This window comes from Hemitrygon akajei, chromosome 23 (genome assembly GCF_048418815.1).
Source record: "Hemitrygon akajei chromosome 23, sHemAka1.3, whole genome shotgun sequence".
Classification (NCBI taxonomy): domain Eukaryota; kingdom Metazoa; phylum Chordata; class Chondrichthyes; order Myliobatiformes; family Dasyatidae; genus Hemitrygon; species Hemitrygon akajei.
Window position 1 is genome coordinate 50,391,132 of NC_133146.1, and position 14,527 is coordinate 50,405,658.

Here is a 14,527-nt window from a genome sequence, read left to right on the forward strand (position 1 = left end):
CAGAACTGAGCACAGTACTCCAAGTGGGGTCTGACCAGGGTCCTATATATCTGTAATATTATAAGGAATATTCCATATATGCATATGGAATGCATACACACTTGCATTTCAATGCTACAGATTATCAGGCACTTCTCCATGGTTAGTTATTGTGTAAAAAGCTTTGCTTTTCATATAATGCAGATGTTAAGTTATATCATTGAGTTGGTACTCATCACTGGTGTGCCCAGTTCATAAAATAGTACTGAACATAAACAAGAGAAAATCTGCAAATGCTGGAAATCCAAGCAACACACACAAAATGCTGGAGTAACTTAGCAGGAAAGGCAGCATCTATAGAAAAGAGAGCCTTCATCAAAGTGACTTTGTATTTTTTCAACTATACAATTCCTAATTCACATAAAGTTCCTAGCTTTTCCTTTGATAGCCCACCATCTGTGTCCTACCTTTCCTTCCCATTGTCCAGATTTTACCTTAAGTATAAAGGCAATGATTTGGCACTTTGAAGTTCTCTAATCTTGTGAATACAGCAGTTCTTGAAACTACTGAACTTCGTCTTCAGCATTGTACTTCACAATTGTTGGCATCCTTTCATCTACGGCACAGAAGGCTTGCAGTGTCTCAGGTGACCAGCCAGCCCCCTCTGGGATTTAAAAGATCTACATCTGTGGTTGCAAGTAGTCTTTGGTCATAATCACCACATTTGGCAAAGATTTGCCTCTTACAAGGCCTTTCTTCACATGGACTTTGATGTTTTGCTGGAGGCATTGATGCCATTATTCCTAACCATTTACTAGAGCTTCCCCATGGTCAGATCAACTCTAACTGTATTCAACACTCAATTGTGTTCATCTTTATAGAAGAACATGGGATATTCAGCTACTTTTGTTCTTTTCGATGTTCCCCTGTTTCGAGAGTCTTTAGATATACAACCACTTTTCAATCTGCTCAGACAGCCTAACCAAGACCAAGGTAAACACATTAGTAACTTTGTCTTTTTAAGAACATCTGTAATAATGATTCACACTGTGTGGTGAACTACATATACCTGCCTGGACTGCTCCTGTGGCTCCTCCCACAGACCCCTGCTGACTGCTCCTGTGGCTCCTCCCACAGACCCCTGCTGACTGTTCCTGTGGCCCCTCCCACAGACCCCTGCTGACTGCTCCTGTGGCTCCTCCCACAGACCCCTGCTGACTGCTCCTGTGGCTCCTCCCACAGACCCCTGCTGACTGCTCCTGTGGCTCCTCCCACAGACCCCTGTATAAAGGCGATTGAGGCCTGATGCCTGGCCTCATTCTCCAGGATGTAGTGTTGTTCATTCTTCCAGTCAATAAAAGCCGATACCTCGCTTCCTACGTCTCAGAGTGAGTTATTGATGGTGCATCACGCTGTTTGATATTACACATGTGGTGCATACACCGCCGATGGAAGCTGTTAGTCTTTGCTCTTGGTGTGCATAAATACTTCATAATAATGTAGTGGCAATGCACATTAAAATGAATTTCTCCACTCATGAACTAAGTTTCAAAATGTCGATGTAAATTTGCACTTCATCTGCTGACTCTCCTACAGTAATATTTCTGCCCTACCATGGTGCTCATTTCACTTCACAAAGTAATTTTCTAGAACTCTTATCAGCAGCTTACAATAGTTGAGTGCTATTCATGTACTTTGTGATGTTTAGCCAACATTTTTGTCTGTAGACTAGTGTGCTGTCTAAGAAATGAAATATGTCAATAAACAATTCAGTGCAACCTCTGTGGGACATCGAGTGAAGTAAGCTTTCCAAAGTTGCTGATAAATTATCATTTTTTTCTTTTCAATAATTCTCAGATGAATGGACAAAATGTTCATCTTTTACCTAGTTAATTACCACTTTAAATATCTGTTGAGTGTAAAGGTATATTCTGAAGCTTTGCAAAATCAGCTTCTCTTCAACCATGTTGCAAGCAATTGATCATATGGACCATTGCATCCACATGCTATTTGTTCAGGGATTATTAAAACTTACAATAAGCTTATCAATTTTTTTCTCAAAAATGATAAAGAATTCTAATTACATTCTAACCCTTACACCTCTCAGTAATAATTTAGTTTTGCTTGTCTTGCACAGTGATTGTCACAATTCTCACACAAAGAGAAAGTCCCAAACCAGCATTGTTGAATTCAAAGTGGTTTTATTGTTTACAGTGAATGAATGCCAGAATAAATAGTGGGCTGTAATGTCCCCTTTCTCTCGCCTCTTTTCCTGATACTCTTGGTCCGGTTCTTCAGGACATGCCGTGTTGCTCCTTGCTACTGTGGTCACTGAAACAGCTTGGTGGCTCAGCTCTGTGCTTCTTTCTTTGATGCCTGCAGCTCCCTCCTCTCCCTGGATGCCAGGTTTTATTCGAGCATCATTAGCAGAATGAGTGATCAAAGTCAAGCCTAATTAATTTAGTGCAAATTCAGTTAATTGATGTTCAACAAGCATAAAAGAACTGTTAGGGACGATACTACCCATTAATGAGCAGTACACCTGATTTCTCCCAACAGCTCTGTTAGAATTGTGGGCAAAATGTAGGGAATAGTTATGAAAGCCATTGGAAATAGCTTAATATTTTTATGAACTTTCATCAGGTGCTATGAATAGCAAGTGTGGAAAGCAATTGCATGAACAAAAAAGTTCATCTTTTACCTCAGTTAATTTACCTCTGTAAGTATATTCTTGAAGCTTTTGCTACTATATTAGGAAAAGGTCATCAGGAGTCGCATTGAAAACCAATAATGTTGATACTGTAATTGAAAAGAAATAAGTGGGAGGCATGCTGACTGAGCGTTCTCCTTTAGTTTTGTAAAAAAGGACGAAGATAGCATGCCAAAATGTAATTAACTGATGTTGTATCAGGGAGGAAGACTCACATGAATTAACACAAATAGGATTTTTAAAAGTGAAGAAAAGAATGTTCCTGCTAGATCTGCTTCAAGCAGTGTACAACAGATAAAAGCATCTCACTGTGTAATGGGCTCCACTCACAACAAAAACCCAGGAGCAGACTGAAGAGAACGACAGGGAGATTGAGGAGTTAATTAACGCAAGTGAATGGTCTTCCTAGATTGGAAACTCCATCATTCCCGAACAGTATAGAAAGTTACACAGTTACTTGAAGGCAGAGCTCCAGCAGAAAACCCATGACCTTTAGAACAGATGGCAGATGGAAACAGCACATGAAGCTCTAACAACTCAAATGCAGCCTTGACATGCATGGGTTCTTACAGACGTTTAAGTCCCCAACTCCCTGAGAGGTCAGAAAGCAGGTGAACACTTCAGGGACAGAAAGGCAGTCAAAGGTCACTAAAAGGGATACATCAAGACCCAATAAACCATGAACCTGTCCTTTACTCCATCCTGTAATATTCCCTACAACCCAGCATTGCTCCCTCTGCTTAACAACAAAAAGTTGAGGAAGATATATGCTTGTTCTTAAATAATCAGACTCATTGAACATTAGTCAGAATATTAGCCAAAGAAACAGACCCAATACTGCTGGAATCCTAGAAGCTAGCGTTAAAGAGCTTCAGTTGCAAATCCACAGCTCATCTGCCACATATGGGAGGAGAAGGATATGGCTAACTATTCATGAACAGGAGGATATTCCAGGGTTCCTCCAAAATATCATGCTCATATTCAGCTTCAGGAATGGAGACAGTTCCAGCTGGTTACTACAGAGAGTCCAACTTAATGTCTAAAACAGGAGGGGACTCCTTTACCACCTCATCCAATTGACCAAAGAACAGAGCCTAATGTAGATTGCACCCAGGACACAGTGGGTGTGATCTTTATCAAGCAAAACTTCCAAGAGAAAATCAGGAAGAAGCATTGGACATAACAAATAGCCTTTTTAAACCTCACCAAGGTTTTTTTGGGAGGGACTGTAGGACACCTTACTCCTAAGTGGCTACCCTGAGAAATTCATCTCCACCTACATTACTCCAGAACAGCATATTATAGAATTAATCTCAGTGAAGAGAGGGGTTAAAGAAAGCTGCATCATTGCTCCAGTGTATTTCCTAATCTTTCTTAAGATACCGTTGTATCTCATTCAACAAACTCCTCACAGGAAAGGAAAAAATCTGAAAGAAAACTTGTCCAAGCTATTGATTTCCCTTCAACACCAAGGTTACCTGAATCTCAACAGTTAACCTGCAGTATGTAATGATACATTTGGGTGCACTCAGAGGCCAAGCTCCAAGCCATCAATGTAATTTTTAGTGATGGATATTATGAGAGGATGAGCCTTACTTCCAATTGTCACAAGTAAAAGGATTATGTTGAAATGATGGTCTATTTCTGTACCTAGACAAGATTTTTTCACATTATGGGGACCTTTTTGGGACTACTTTCATAATCTTTGACTTAGTCAGCAACGATGCTGACTATGATATGTTTGAATTTATGACTACGTTCAGGATTTTTTTTCTTTTCTTTTAACCAAACAGCTGTTATTTTTTTCTCTTTTAATTTTTTTTGGTATGGGGTTTTAATTTTGTTTTAGATTAGAATAAAATATATCTTTTCAATATTACGTTTAATTTACTATATACAGATACGGGGCATTTCAACTTTGTTTCTGTTTTCATAATATCATAATGTATTTGTATTCATCTATACAAGTAATCAATAAATGAAAAAGAAAAGAAATTATGGTCTCCTTTCCTTATCTTGGGACCTCTCTCTATTTTAAAGGCTTGTATTACCTATTACAAGCTAGTTTAGGTACTGGAAAAATACCACCAATGCAGTCACTGCATAATCTTCCAAGTTTAGATGAAGAAGAGGTAAACCAGTATCAGTGTCCTCTCTCAAGCCAATATTCCCGGTGCTGAGACCCTAGTTTCATTTTCTCACATATGCCTGGGACAAGGTTCCTGAAGCAGAGACACTGTAATTGGAAGAGATGGCCAGATGTACAGAGGAAAAGATTCAAGATCGTTACTGAATCTGAACACCTCAGCCACGTCTCAGAATAACTGTCTCTGTAATCAGGAGAGTATTCACTTTCCCTAATCCCATTGTACAATTGAACTTTCTCATATTGAGTATCACTCTTATTTTTTTCTGCATGCTCCCTGATACCTTGACATTCTTCATCAAGCGCATTACAGGCCCTTCGGCTCACAATCTGCCCACAACCATGTAACTTACACTAGAAACTGCCTCTACCACATAGCTCTCTAGTCCGGATCGGGAGCAGCATCTCCAACACCATCACACTGAGCACGGGGGCCCCCCAGGGCTGTGTGCTCAGTCCACTGCTGTTCACTCTGCTGACCCACGACTGTGCTGCAACACACAGCTCAAACCACATCATCAAGTTCGCTGATGACACGATCGTGGTGGGTCTCATCAGCAAGAACAAAGAGTCAGCTTACAGAGAGGAGATGCAGCGGCTAACGGACTGGTGCAGAGCCAACAACCTGTCTCTTATTGTGAACAAAACTAAAGAGATGATTGTTGACTTCAAGAGGGCACAGAGCGACCACTCCCCGCTGAACATCGACGGCTCCTCGGTAGAGATCGTTAAGAGCACCAAATTTCTTGGTGTTCACCTAACGGAGAATCTCACCTGGTCCCTCAACACCAGCTCCATAGCAAAGTAAGACCAACAGCGTCTCTACTTTTTGCGAAGGCTGAGGAAAGTCCATCTCCCACCCCCCCATCCTCTTCACATTCTACAGGGGTTGTATTGAGCAACTGAGCAGCTGCATCACTGCCTCGTTCAGAAATTGCACCATCTCGGATCGCAAGACCCTGCAGCGGATAGTGAGGTCAGCTGAGAAGATCATTGGGGTCTCTCTTCCCGCCATCACGGATATTTACACTACATGCTGCATCCGCAAAGGAAACAGCATTATGAAGGACCCCACGCACTCCTCATACAATCTCTTCTCCCTCCTGCCGTCTGGGAAAAGGCTCCAAAGCATTTGGGCTCTCACGACCAGACTATGTAACAGTTTCTTCCCCCAAGCTATCAGACTCCTCAATACCCGAAGCCTGGACTGACACCTTGCCCTACTGTCCTGTTTATTATTTATTGTAATGCCTGCACTGTTTTTGTGCACTTTATGCAGTCCTGGGTAGGTCTGTAGTCTAGTGTAGCTTTCTCTGTTGTTTTTTTTATTACGTAGTTGAGTCTAGTTTTTTGTACTGTGTCATGAAACACCATGGTCCTGAAAAACGTTGTCTCACTTTTACTATGCACTGTACCAGCATTCATGGTCGAAATGACAATAAAAGTGACTTGACTTGACTTGACTTGATTTTTCTAATATTTCAGTTTCAGCGGAACCAATTTATATTTATTCTACTGCATTCAAATTGCCCTATCAGACCACTGTGCTTTCAGCCAGGATACAAGTAGAACTTTGTTGGAGAGCTTGGTGACAAGCCAAACCTCTGAAGACAGTAACGACACTGTTGTGCTTTCCTTATGATTGCATCAAGATGCTGCATTCATGCAGGGAATGGAGAGTATTGCACCAAGTTCCAGATTTGTGCCATCTAGGTTGGGAAAGGCTTGAGCTATGAGGAGCTACATTGTCATTGCCATCATGATATTCAGGTGGCTGATCCCCTTGTGCTTTGGGCAAAGATGACCCGAAGAACTTCGACTGTAGTAGGTGTAGAGATGGTAATGTCGCATTGGAGATGATCATTGTCCAGCCTGAGCGAAGTAAATATTGCTTGTTGTCAATCAACCAGCAAGATGCTGACAACATTCAGCTTATACCACCAATCTACATTTTATCCCTTTGACAACTTTGAATCCATGATACACTCTTCCTTTGATCCTTCTGACTCAAATTCTTCTAACAAGGCCATGCAGTGACATTTCGCCAAATGCCTTTAGACCTCCCATATTCACAGCATCAGCTCCATCAGCACCAGGCTCTCCATATCCACATCAAGTTATTCAAACATGAGTTCCTGTTAACAGATCTGTTTGATTTTCATGTACTGGCCGGCGCTTATCTAATGCTAATTAATTTAATTTCTGATTAAATCTTTCCCTCATCACCAATCCTTGGCTATTTAGCCTACATCTGCATCAGACATGCTGATTCTTCTGCACAATCTTAGAAAGAGGCAGGACATTTGCAGTTTTTCAGTCCTCCGCTAAAACCCCTGCATCATTGCCATATGCTGATATTGATCATCATCATATTTGTAGGAGGATTGGCATAATGGTTCAGGAATAGCTTCTTACCCTCTCCTATTAGATTTCTGAATGGACGTTGAACCCTCGAACAGTTCCTTACTACTTCCGTTCTCTCTTTTTGCACCGCTTGTTTAATTTGCCTTTTTAATATCTATAGATATGCACTTCTTACTGTTTTTATTATTATGTATTGCAATGTACTGCTGCGTCGAAACAACAAATTTCATGACATATGCCAGTGGTATTAAACCTGATTCCGATTCTGATGTAGAACAGTCACTTCTGTGATGTACACTGCAGGATGGACCTATCCACTGCGAAATGTTGGGTGGAATATTAATGTTTCGGAGCACATGAGCTTTTCGGTAGGTGAGGAAATAAGTGTGAGAAAATTGGCAGCAGTTTGGAAAACCAGTTACAACCTCCTGTTTTACCAACATGAGTTAAGTAACTAACTCACTTCTAGAGTTAAATATGCAAGTACGACTGTAAATCTCTGATTTGACCTGTTTTGCAGTATGAACATTTGAGTCATCATTCCAGGATTGGAACTAGTCTCCGGAACCTTCATCTGAGTTCTCTGCATCCATACTGAGGCCAATGCTGAACTCCTTACAGGAAATGAAAAGGCTCAGAGAGCATTCTGGGAATCACTCTACTCCAGGTGTTCCCAGAGAAGAAGTCACCCGTTGGGTCTATGCAACTGTCCTAGGTAACTGCCAAGCTATTGTTTCAATTTGACCACCGACCTTTGTGGAAGATCAATCTGAGTCTGAGGCCTCCGTCAGTCAGAGTTGACCATGGAGTTTGCGTCCTAGCTGTCTAGGTACACAAGGCTGGGCAGTATGATATGGAGGGCAAGCTGTTGCCCATGTACCAAGCTCTCCCTCTCCATGCAACTGACGAACCCAAAGGAACGGCAGAGACCGATACAATTTGGTACCAGCAGTGACACAGGAGTTGCCAGTCAGTGCTGAACTCAATGTAGAACTGGCTTAGGGATTCCAGTCCCAGATTTTTCCCGTGGGGTTTACTCCCAAAGCCTTCCCTATGAGCGGGTATAGGTGCAAAGCAGCGGAGGTTTAGATCAGACATTTCCTTCTTCTAGATGAGCTGCCATCTGCATGAAGCAACTGGTTTTAAGGTGCCAGTGACCCGCCTTTGCCTCTTCTCCTGTCAGTAGAAATGGTTCCACTGGGCTTAGTAGCCAAGCCACACATGAAGGCCTGGAGCTGGACTTGGCTATGAGAAGCTATTTGAGGTACACGCCATTGGGAGCACTTAACAGGTAGTGTCACCACTACCACCCCGGCTATAAAAACCTTAAGGAACCTGTGGAACAGCATCTCCCTGGGTAAAGGGTACAAATCCTGCATTTGTCACTTGAGACCTCTTCTGCTTTTAATATCTTACAAATTCCAGCTATCTCTCTCCCAATCACAACCACAAAATAGAGGGTAGCTAAAAGAATAGTAAATATTATATCTTAAACTCTATGACACTATCTTCTAAGAAGCTATGCTGCACTAATCTATCTGATGTTTAGCTTATCAGGAGCCTAGTGTTATTTTTGCAAAACATTAAGTGTTCTTAAGATTGCTTCAAGATTGTCTTTCATCAGTATACGAGCGTAAAGTGAGGAAATTATTGCTACTCTGGATCTGATGCAGATTAAAATAACACAATAAGCATAAAGACACAATGAAAGAAATAAAAAATATCAAAGCAATCCTCTGAAACACAATGTACAAGTGACTGAGTATGGCCGTATATACGTAAGAATAGCTACATACATTAGACTGATTGTATGTACATACAGTGCAAGGTACAGAAGTATCTGTATTTCTCAAACAAATATGCACAAGCTTATTCGAGTTAAGGTGAATTGCTGTCATAAGCTACTTTTACTATCATTAGCACCTCACCAAGAAAAATACGTCAACATCTGGTAGGAATGCAACATCAGCATTGTTGAGTGGTAAAAAGGTAAACATTTAAAATGCTCAAAGCAGGTTGACAACTTTTACATAACTGAATAGAAAATCAATATCAACTCATTTTACCACATTGCTGATATAAGAAATTATGCTTCCACTGTCCAGGCCAAGGATTCAAAGTTCAAAGTACATTTATTATCATGGTATGCGTAAATTATACAACCTTGAAATTCGTCTCCCTGCAGGCAGCCACAAAACAAGAAACCTGAAAGAATCCGTTAAAAAAGTAACAAACACCCAATGTGCAGAGAAAAAATACAAATCGTGCAAACAATAAAAGAGAACAACAGCATTCAATAGACAATAGACAGTAGGTGCAGGAGTAGGCCATTTAGCCCTTCTAGCCAGCACCGCCATTCACTGTGATCATGGCTGATCATACACAATCAGTACCCCGTTCCTGCCCTCTCCCCATATCCCTTGACCCCACTATCTATGAGCTCTATCTAACTCTCTCTTGAATGCATCCAGAGACTTGGCCTCTACTGCCTTCTGGGGCAGAGCATTCCACGTATCCACCACTCTCTGGGTGAAAAAGTTCTTCCGCATCTCTGTTCTAAATGGCCTACCCCTTATTCTTAAACTGTGGCCTCTAGTTCTGGACTCACCCGTCAGCGGGAACATGCTTCCTGCCTCCAGCGTGTCCAATCCCTTAATAATCTTATATGTTTCAATCAGATCCCCTCTCATCCTTCTAAATTCCAATGTATACAAACCCAGTCGCTCCAATCTTTCAACATATGACAGTCCTGCCATTCCAGGAATTAACCTTGTGAACCTACGCTGCACTCCCTCAATAGCAAGAATGTCCTTCCTCAAATTTGGAGACCAAAACTGCACACAATACTCCAGGTGGAGTCTCATCAGGGCCCTGTACAGCTACAGAAGGACCTCTTTACTCCTATACTCAATTCCTCTTGTTATAAAGGCCAGCATGCCATTAGCTTTCTTCACTGCCTGCTGTACCTGCATGCTTGCTTTCATTGACTGATGTACAAGAACACCTAGATCTCGTTGTACTTCCCCTTTTCCTAACTTGACTCCATTTAGATAGTAATCTGCCTTCCTGTTCTTGCCAGCAAAGTGGATAACTTCACATTTATCCACATTAAACTGCATCTGCCATACATTTGCCCACTCACCCAACCTGTCCAAGTCACCCTGCATTCTCATGACATCCTCCTGACATTTCACACTGCCACCCAGCTTTGTGTCATCGGCAAATTTGCTAATGTTACTTTTAATCCCTTCATCTAAATCATTAATGTATATTGTAAACAGCTGCGGTCCCAGCACCAAACCTTGTGGTACCCCACTGGTCACAGCCTGCCTTCCGAAAGGGACCCATTAATCGCTACTCTTTGTTTCCTGTCAGCCAGCCAATTTTCAATCCATGTCAGTACTCTGCCCCCAATACCATGTGCCCTAATTTTGCCCACTAATCTCCTATGTGGGACTTTATCAAAAGCTTTCTGGAAGTCCAGGTACACTACATCCACTGGCTCTCCCTTGTCCATTTACACAGTTACATCCTCAAAAAACTCCAGAAGATTAGTCAAGCATGATTTTCCCTTCATAAATCCATGCTGACTCGGACTGATCCTTCTACTGCTATCCAAATGTGTTGTAATTTCCTCTTTTATAATTGACTTCAGCATCTTTCCCACCACTGACGTCAGGCTAACCGGTCTATAATTCCCTGTTTTCTCTCTCCCTCCTTTTTTGAAAAGTGGGACAACATTAACCACCCTCCAATCAGCAGGAACTGTTCCTGAATCTATAGAACATTGGAAAATGATTACCAATGCATCCACGATTTCAAGAGCCACCTCTTTAAGTACCCTGGGATGCAGACCATCAGGTCCCGGGGACTTATCAGCCTTCAGACTCAACAGTCTATCCAACACCGTTTCTTGCCTAATATAAATTTCCTTCAGTTCATCCTTTACCCTAGTTCCTTTGGCCACTATTACATCTGGGAGATTGTTTGTGTCTTCCCTAGTGAAGACAGATCCAAAGTACCTGTTCAACTTGTCTGCCATTTCCTTGTTCCCCATAATAAATTCACCCGTTTCTGTCTTCAATGGCCCAATTTTGGTCTTAACTATTTTTTTGCTATTCACATACCTAAACAAGCTTTTACTATCCTCCTTTATATTCTTGGCTAGTTTACCTTTGTACCTCATTTTTTCTTGGCATATTGCCTTTTTTGTTATCTTCTGTTGCTCTTTAAAAGTTTCCCAGTCCTCCGGTTTCCCACTCATCTTTGCTATGTTATACTTCTTCTCTTTTATTTTTATACTGCCCTTTACTTCCCTCGTCAGCCACGGCCGCCCCTTACTCCCCTTAGGATCTTTCTTCCTCTTTGGAATGAACCGATCCTGCACCTTCTGCATTATTCCCAGAAATACCTGCCATTGTTGTTCCACTGTCTTCCCTGCTAGGGTATTGCTCCATTGAACTTTGACCAGCTCCTCCCTCATAGCTCCATAGTTCCATTCAGAACGAAAGTGAGTCCATAAACCCGAAGTCTGGAGCAGCCGGATCAGGCCAGGTCATCAGTCAGCGAGGAAAACCGCTGGGAAGCTCGCAGACACAAAGCCCGAAGCAGCCAGAATCCTTTTGCACAACATTAGCAATGTCCCCAGAGATATAATTCTTACCATTGATAAGCCCAAGGCATTTACTGGGTTCACGTTTGTCAAGCATAACGTCTTGTATGGTCCTATCCCTCAGCGTCCAATATTCACCAGTAGCAAGCTACTTCAACTTGGCAGAGATACAGTTACTCCACAACTAAGGTAGCAGAAAGCAAGAGTGAACGTTGATCTTGGTAATTAAAAACAAAAGTACTCAGCAGGTCAGACTGCATATGTGGAAAGTGAAGCAGAGTTACCATCCCTAGTCGATGGTGTTTCACGGAAACTGTATCAAAATCATAGTATTATTGCCTCACTGCAAATAATTTCAGCAAACTATCATTCTATACTTTGGTGATGCTGCTGCCTCACAGGATCAGAGACCCAGGCTCACGACTGTCCTCCACGGTTGTCCATGGGGCTTTCCTCAAAGTGCTCCAATTCCTTCCCACGACCCAAAGGTATGGCGGTTGGTTGGTTCATTTTCCATTGTAGCTACTTCTAGTATAGTACTGTGCAAAATTCTTGGGCGTACATATATATATAGCCTACAACGTATGTACAGTACTGAATTTGTCAACGTGGAGCAGAGAGAGTTTGCAAATCTGGCAGGAGTAAAAGATTTTGGGAAGGGCGAGGGTGGAGCATCATGGGAGGGGTGTGGGACGGTGAAGGAGCACCAGGCAAGGTAATTTGATTCCAAACAAATGGTTTACTGATCGTTACGGAACGCTCCCTCCCCTCTCATTTCCCTTTTCTCAACCATGATTCCCCTCTCGCTGCCCCATTCCACTCTCAGTCAACAATAGAGACCCATATCTGAATTAGGTATGTCAAGAAATTTGTTTTCTTTGCAGTAGGAGCAGTAGAGTGCATTACATAAAAATACTACATCACTGTACAAACGTCTTAGGCCTCCTAGCTATGTGCACAGTATGTGCCGAGGATGCTTGCACAGTCCTGTATGTAGGAAGTTGTAGAATCTGGGGAGAATAGATGAGAATGTGGGGAGAATGAAAACGGGATTAATGAGGGGTTAGTGTAAGTAGGTAGCTGTTGGAAGGGTTTGTTACTATGGTTTATAGACAGGCCACAAATCACATCACCTAAAGAGTTACAAACAACAGAAAATCTGCAGATGCTGGAAATCCGAGCAACACACACAAAATGCTGGAGGAACTCGGCAGACCAGGTTGCATCTATGGATAAAAGTACAGTTGGCATTTCAGGCCGAAACCCTTCGGCAGGACTGTTGAAAAAAAGGCTGAGGAGTAGATTTTAAAGGTGGCGGGATGAGAGAGAGAAACACGAGGTGATAGGTGATAAAGTGGTTGACCACTGGGAGATCCCACTTGTTCTGGCGGATGGAGCGTAGAAGCTCGGCGAAGCGGTCTCCCAATCTATGTCGGGTCTCACCGATATACAGGAGGTCACACTAGGAGCACCGAACACAGTAAGTCTCCAACAGACTCATTGGTAAAGTGTCGCCTCACCTTGAAGGATTGTTTAGGGCCTTGAATGGTAGTGAGGGAGGGGCAGGTGTAGCACTTGTTCCACCTGCAAGGATAAGTGCCAGGAGGCAGATCAGTAGGGAGGGACAAATGGACAAGGGAGGGATAGGGAGTGATCCCTGCAGAGAGCAGAAAGCGAGGGGCGGAGAAAGGTGTGCTTGGTGGTGGGATCCCTTTGGAGGAGGTAAAAGTTTCAGAGAACCATGTGCCGGACGCGGAGGCTGGTGGGGTGGTAGGTGAGGACAGGAGAAACCCTATCCCTTCAGTCTCTTTCACCAATCAACTTCTCAGTTCTTTACTTCATCCCTCCTCCTCCAGGTTTCACCTATCACCTGGTGTTTATCTCTCTCCTCCTCCCAACTTTTTAATCTACTACAAAGCTTTTTTCCCCTCCAGTCCTGCCAAAGGGTTTCAGCTTGAAACGTCGACTGTACTTTTATTCATAGATACTGCCTGGCCTATTGAGTTCCTCCAGCATCTTGTGTGCATTGCTCACCTATACAGCCTCAGTAATATAAAGTTATGTGCAGGTTGCATGACAAAATTCCTCCTCATTCTTTTGCATTTGCATTGGGTGTATTAGATACTTACAGTTCTTAGCAGATCTCTAGCCTCCGTAAGCCAACAATACACAGGGCCACTTTGAAATACACGCCTGTGTATTGTGTTTAGTTTATGTCTTACCTATATCTTGTGTGTTGTCTGTACCTTTGTGCCCATAATATTTCACTCTAGCTGTTCCTCACCATACTTGTGGTAATCAACTTGATCTGAACTTTTTATTTTCCGTCCTGAAATCTTTACCAATCTTAAAATCTGCTGGCAACAAACAGGCAATTTTATCTGATTCTGCTTCACAGTTAATAATGTTTTCTTTATAAACTTGTATTTAAAAATGGCTTCAAGCATCCATTTCTTTGGATAATATCTTTACAGAGTTCCTTGAATGCTTAATTATATCCAGAATATTGGAGTTTCATTACAATTAGATTATCTCAGCGTTTAGTGCTTCTGCCAGCGAGTCCAGTTTCTTTCTTTAAGCAATCGAGGATATAATAAGTATCAGTAAACTTGCAGAAGAAGAGAAAAATCTGTTCTATCTAAAATTATTTTGTCATTAGAATCGTAAACAATTTTATTTCGACAGTTTTCCACTTTCAGATGTTACTGAAGGAATC